Source organism: Oratosquilla oratoria, chromosome 20 (genome assembly GCF_046742065.1).
Source record: "Oratosquilla oratoria isolate Oo_2021 chromosome 20, ASM4674206v1, whole genome shotgun sequence".
Taxonomy (NCBI): domain Eukaryota; kingdom Metazoa; phylum Arthropoda; class Malacostraca; order Stomatopoda; family Squillidae; genus Oratosquilla; species Oratosquilla oratoria.
This window is the reverse complement of record NC_134796.1, coordinates 7,682,753-7,689,873: the sequence shown is the minus strand read 5'-3', so window position 1 is coordinate 7,689,873 and position 7,121 is coordinate 7,682,753.

The window sequence follows — 7,121 nt, the reverse complement described above, 5'->3', positions numbered from 1 at the left end:
CGATTAATGTCTTCTTCATGTACGTCCTAATTTTTCTCCAGTTTTTCTTTACCACATTTATAATTTTCTCTTATCATTTATCACCCATTTTCATTTCGCTTTCATCTTCTTCCTATTTTGAAATCTATCTTTCTTATTTTCATTTTTATTTTATTTTCCAATTTTTTCTCCATTAACCTAAATTTTAGATAATCTAGAAAATTTATTTATTTTTAGTTTAGTTTTTCTTCAAATTATCTATCCCAAACCATTATTCATTTTTATATCTGCATTTCTCACCTAATTCCTTTCATTTTATTTTCACTTCAATTCCATTATCTTATTTATATGCCATTTCTTCTCTCGTTTTTTTTTTCTTCTAAACGCGTTAATTTCTCTCACAATATAAGTTCCTTTCCCTATTAAGCATTATCTTATCCAACCCTATTCCTAGCCACCAACTATTCTATTCGGACTCTAGTTTTATTTTCTTTCTTTTTACTCTTTTCCTCAGCTGTGTGCACTGGTGGCGTGATCAGAGGCTTACTGGTTTCATATTGACTTTGTCTTGTGTTTGAGCCCCTTACTTCCCTCCGATTCCCAGCAGTGTCTGTTACCTGCCCCAGCAGTCCAAGCGTCTAGATAAAGAATGACGGCTTCGGCCGTAGCTACACGCCTCCTGGTATAGGCTTCTCATCTTCCTCTTCTTCCTGCTAAGCTTTTGTATTAATTCTATTATATTTTCAATACTAATTTCCCTCCTTAACTACATATCTACATCACAAGGCTTCTGACCTTCCTAAGTCTTTCTTATTCCTCATGTCAACTCGCTAATTCCTTAATCCTGTCTTATACCATATCATTATTCATTTTCTCCCCGTGTCTTCTCGCATCATCTGCCTTCTTCTCCTTACCCTGAACCATCATTTTGACAGAAACGTTTGAGACATTTCCTTGCTTCTCCATATCATCTATCCATCTCTCTCCTCACTTTCACCTACTCTTCCCTCTTTTTATTTGCCTTATCTTTCTCCTCTTTTTCCATTTACTTCTTCGTATTCATCCATTTCTCCCTTCTCCTGTACCGCTCCTTTCCACTTCCCACTTGTTTCATCTCATCCCCACCCTCTTGGTCTTTTCCCTTCGTCTTGATCCACCCGGCAGTTCACGAGGCATTGGAGGCGAGTTTCCTAGCGTCTCCATGTAAGTCAAATTTGGATCTCGCCGTACCAAAGCCCGGGCTCGACCTCAGACGGAGTTCAAGATCAAGTCTATATCATTCATGAGTCTTAAAACGAAAGACGAATTTCCCGCAGGAGCGAGTTTATGCCGTTTATATATATATATATGTATATATATATATATATATATATATATATATATATATATATACATGTATATATATATATATATATATATATATATATATATATATATATATATATAATTAAAGATAAGTTGCTCTTAACCGTAAGGTCTTGGTATATTACCTTTTCGGGTTAGTCTTACAGGGTGGAGTAATTGTCCAAATTAACTTTTCAAGTATTTTGAGCCAAAGTTGTCTGGCATTACCCGGAAGAAATATGTAAATCTAGTCATAGTTATTAGAGGATTGATTAAGGAATCGTAATTTCTTTAGTATAGAGTCCTGGTCTCAGATCAATGGATGAATGAAATCTGGTTGTAGTTAAAATAAACTCGTTGAAATGATTCAGTTTTGTGAAATGGCTCAGGCGGGGGTAAAATATTCTAAGGCACCTCAAGACTATTCCGAGGAACGTTTTTTGAAGTACTGAAGATACTAACCAAGAACCTGTAAAATAGTATTAAAGGCCAAAATTCAATCAAGATAAAGCCTACAACCTACTGCCTGCGAATTTAGATAACAGGCAAAGAATAAATCTAAGAATAAGACCTATAACAGCAGCAGTCTTCATGTTGTATGTTTCCTTCAACACACTAAAATCACCTAATAATAGCCGAAATTGTAGTTGCATTTAATTGCTGAATCAGAATGATTAATTAAAACTTACTTTGACTCATGAAATTTGTGGCACTTAAAAAGATAACAGTTGATAAAGAGTGAATATCACAATGACGCTAAAGAGTTGAAAAAGAGTTAACTCGATCAGAGAGACTGCCTGGGTTATCATATTGATAAAGAATAATGGACTGACAGCAGTAAACTATTAGATTATTTGCTAGGAAATGATGTCATTGAGATGATTTGAATGGTCTCATGACCACCAAATTCAAAGGAAAACTTCTACCTATTACGTAACATGTTAAATGTGATTAGCTATATCTCTTTGGCTACTAAGGGTTTATTGCTAAGATAAGTAGAATAACCTTGCGTCGGCGAATCATCATAAAATAGCCACACGATGCTGACGAAGCCATAGGCATGACGACCAAAAATTTAGATTTATTCTTCAAGTTGAGCATACATGTGGAAAATAATTCAGCAAATAATTATATTCATGGGACTCTTTAAAATGTTAACATAGAAGTGTCGACTAGAAATGTTGACTCAACTCACATTTTCGAGATTTATTTCACGGGTTTTCCTTGTCTTCAAAACCAAGTTGTGTCTGGGGAAATCAGCATTTGTGTAGACAAGGTCGTGTGCTTTGTGTTTCACTAACAAACTACATTAAAAATTTATTCAAATGTAAAAAGAAAAAAGAAAGAAAAGAGAAAACAATTCGTTCCCCATAGATTTCTAATAAATTGTCAAATTTTGGGCTTGAAATCCCCAAAGCCATTTTGGTGATAGGTTCATTGAAAAGTGTTTTTTTATTAATAGATTCGTTTGAAGGTAATCAGAATGAACGAAAAAACTAGAAAACGTTGATTAGCTCTCGTTGAATTCTTAAAGTTACTTGAACTGTATACACCCTTTTTTTTAATCTGTATATGTAAGTGAAAGTGGGATGGGAAATGTTTTTTTGTGTGTTTTCTTTTTATGAGTGCAAGTGGACGTCGTAGTGAGAGAAGTGATGAGAGATGAGGATCTTTTCGTATCGATTTAAATAAATATTTAGAGGGTTTTGGGAAGAATGCGAACCGAGTAGTGTTGGGGGACCTCAATACTAGGATAGGGAATAAATCAACAAATGAAGTAGTAGGGGTATTGGGCTACCAGGTGGGAGGTAAGGAGGTGAAGAGGGTAGGGAATGATAGAATATATAGATAGAATGGGTACGTTATAAGGAGGAAATTACATAGTGTGCAAATATGGTACGTAGGACCAGGATAGGAGGGAATAGAAGGAATTGTAGTGAATCGTAGAATGAAGAGGTGAAGGTGGTAGTAGAAGATAAGAAGCGAACATATGTGGATTGGTTGCAAGTTACATCGAGGGAATCACATAAGAGGCACAAGAAGTGGGAAGAAGGAAAACGTAAGTTAAGGGAAGCAAAGGGTAGAGTAGGTGTAACAAGGGGAGGAGCTTAACAGATAATTTAGAAAAAAGGAATTGGGGGTGAACCACATAGAAAAGGAAAGGTGTAGGTGCAGACGGACAGATGTTAGTAGAAGTGAAGACGGTAAATTGTTGAATGTGGACTAAGGTAGGGAGTGAGGAATTTTGACAGTGAGAAGAGCTAGGGGAATGCGTGTGACGAGAAAACACAAGAAACAAAGATATTTGAAGATGATGAAAGCGAGAAAGACACCTGGCCTGGATGGGTGACAAGCGGAGTGTCTGTCAACAACGGAGTGTTTTAGTGGATTGGCTAGTGAGGCTGTTTAATGTGTGCCTAAAGGTGGGAGGGGGAGTGTGATGGGAGACAAGGATGACCCTTCATTCACAGGAACTAAGAAAAATAAATAAATGGGAGACGGATAGGAATGGAATGGGTGGGGTGGTTGCATGCCATAGTTGGCTGCCTCCTTTGTAAGTAGGGAGATGCCCTTGGTGTTTAGATACAGTATATAGACAGACCTTTATCGTCATATAAGAGAAATGTTATAATATAGATTGAATCTAATCATATAACTCTTTTCAGTGGCATACTTTCTTTAACTTGCTCATGTCACAGGTAAACTAAAAAAAAAAAAAAAAAATGGGTTCTTGGGCGGCCACCAAAGAAAAAGTTATATAACTGTCATTATGGGTCTAGCAAGTTCATTATTGTACTTTATCGTTTTTTTTTTTTTTTTTTTTTAAGGGTAGGTCGTTCTGTTCAGCTAAGAAAAACTTTTCCAAATAAAAATGGTAGATTCATATTTTTATACAATCATTAGATATCCTTGAAACCACGATGCTTCCTATAAAGTTCTAATGGCAGTGAAGATGATATTTTAATCCTAATTTACAATTATTGTCTGAGTGTCTCACTTGCATCAGTCGCTCAAATAAGAAATTAGATTAGTAAATAAGTAAATAAAAAGCAAATAATTGAATTAATAAATCAATAAATATTGTGCCATAGATAAATAGGTAAGTAAATATACAACAAGACAATTAGATGATTAAATAGATAAGTAGCTAAATAAGTAAGTAAAATGGTAAGTTATTAAATGAATAGATGAAATGATAGTCAGAATAGAGGGGCAAACAATTGAATAAATAGAATAGAGTTAAGTACGATATGACAGTATATGATATAATATGATATAATAGAATAGAATAAAATAGAATAGGATAGAACAAAAGTTAGAGTATACCAAACCAAACAGTAAAGAGGCTACAAATAGATGAGATGACTTTCACATATTTCCGTAGATGTATAAAAGGGAATTGTGGTTGCCTGATAAGATAATTATATAAGAAAAAAACGTTCTTGGAGGTATTGATACTATCATGAACCGTATATAATTGTGCGTTAACTGTTTTCTTTCTTAAATACTTACTTTCTTGAATGCTTGTTTAATTTGTAAATTAGTTTTCTTGTTCACACTTTTAGTGGCGCTGGCGATTTAATCCAAATCAGAAGCGTACCCTGGTCTGAAGTGAGTTTCATTTTATGTAGATCTTATTCTGGCCAGAGTCAGTCCGTCAACAACGATTCTCAGATGTTTACACACGTACATTTTATACACAACGCCATAAGATTGGCGAGGTTAGGCTGTCAACCAAAAGTTTAGGAGAAAATCTTTCATTCTTTTTTCGTTCCCAAAGATTTATCTTTATTATTATTATTATTATTATTATTATTATTATTATTATTATTATTATTATTATTATTATTATTATTATTATTATTATTATTATTATTATTATTATTATTATTATTACTATTACTATTACTATTATTATTATTATTATTATTATTATTATTATTATTATTATTATTATTATTATTATTATTATTATTATTATTATTATTATTATTATTATTATTATTATTATTATTATTATTATTATTATTATTATTATTATTATTATTATTATTATTATTATTATTATTATTATTATTATTATTATTATTATTATTATTATTATTATTATTATTATTATTATTATTATTATTATTATTATTATTATTATTATTATTATTATTATTATTATTATTATTATTATTATTATTATTATTATTATTATTATTATTATTATTATTATTATTATTATTATTATTATTATTATTATTATTATTATTATTATTATTATTATTATTATTATTATTATTATTATTATTATTATTATTATTATTATTATTATTATTATTATTATTATTATTATTATTATTATTATTATTATTATTATTATTATTATTATTATTATTATTATTATTATTATTATTATTATTATTATTATTATTATTATTATTATTATTATTATTATTATTATTATTATTATTATTATTATTATTATTATTATTATTATTATTATTATTATTATTATTATTATTATTATTATTATTATTATTATTATTATTATTATTATTATTATAATATATATATATATATATTTTTTTTTTTTTACTTTTTTTTTTTTTTTTTACATTTGATGCAGATTTTCCCCGAGGTAGCGGCACATACATTCTGTCTGTCTCCATGGAGAAACTCTTCCGATAGTTACCGTCCAGATTTCAAAGGTTGGGAGAACTCAGAGTTTCTCCCTTCGTCTCTTAGGGCCTTCAGATCTTATGATCTTGTGATCTTGTGATGACGGATAGATGTCCGTTGCAGTCATCTGGCACTGAAATATTGTAGTATATTCTCTGAGTACAGTTTAATGGCCATGACTTGAATATCTTGGATAAGCTCTTTTGTGACCGGGTCTTTCGATAGCCCTAAATAGACGCGACCCTGAAACACAATGGCAAAAGCCGACAAGACTGTAACAATCAACACCGTGTGAGATCGAAACCTTTATTGGTACGACGTTTTGCTTGTTACAGCTTTTTCAAGTACTTGAAAAAGCTGTAGCAAGCGAAGCGTCGTACCAATAAAGGTTTCGATCTCACACGGTGTTGATTCTCACAGACGCAACCCTAGTTGCCCTGTGTGTTTCTTGAGGGATAGGTGGCTGATAAATATGGAAGCCAAGATTTAATGTAGGCACAGGGAATATAGAGTTTAATGGGCAATGAGGTTTGTGCTTCACACTGCATTGTTCCTATGAAAGAGAGATCTTAGTACATGAACACCAATGATGTTGAATATAAGTAAATTACAAATAAATATATGCAAAAATTAAATAAGATGTTTATTGCATTAATATTGTTATCTAAAGGTCATTAAATCCCGCTGATTGCAACCTGGATGACGATGAAATCTCTATTGATATTGCAAAAGCTCAATTTTGCAAACTAGAGGCATTTTTCTATGGCAAAGTTTTTCTTTCTCGATACACAGTTGTTGTTGCTTAAATATTTATTCACATGAGCATGTATATACAAATCTCTACCACCATAGATATCTGCAGTATGATGTGCAACATTTCCAACCCATAGTTATTGTAGAACGGTTATCTAAAATGTTACTGTTTTACTTAACATTGTCACAGTAGGATCAATGTATATCATTTCGTATAGATCTTACAACTCTAAATTTTGTAGGTCAAAAGCAAATTTCACCAGATATAGATGATAGAAATAGATACCTAGTTTCGTAAAGAGTGCTTGGTATATAATAATGTGGTCATGTGAGAGCACTGGGTTACATACATTCGTATTAGCACAATTCTGTACTTT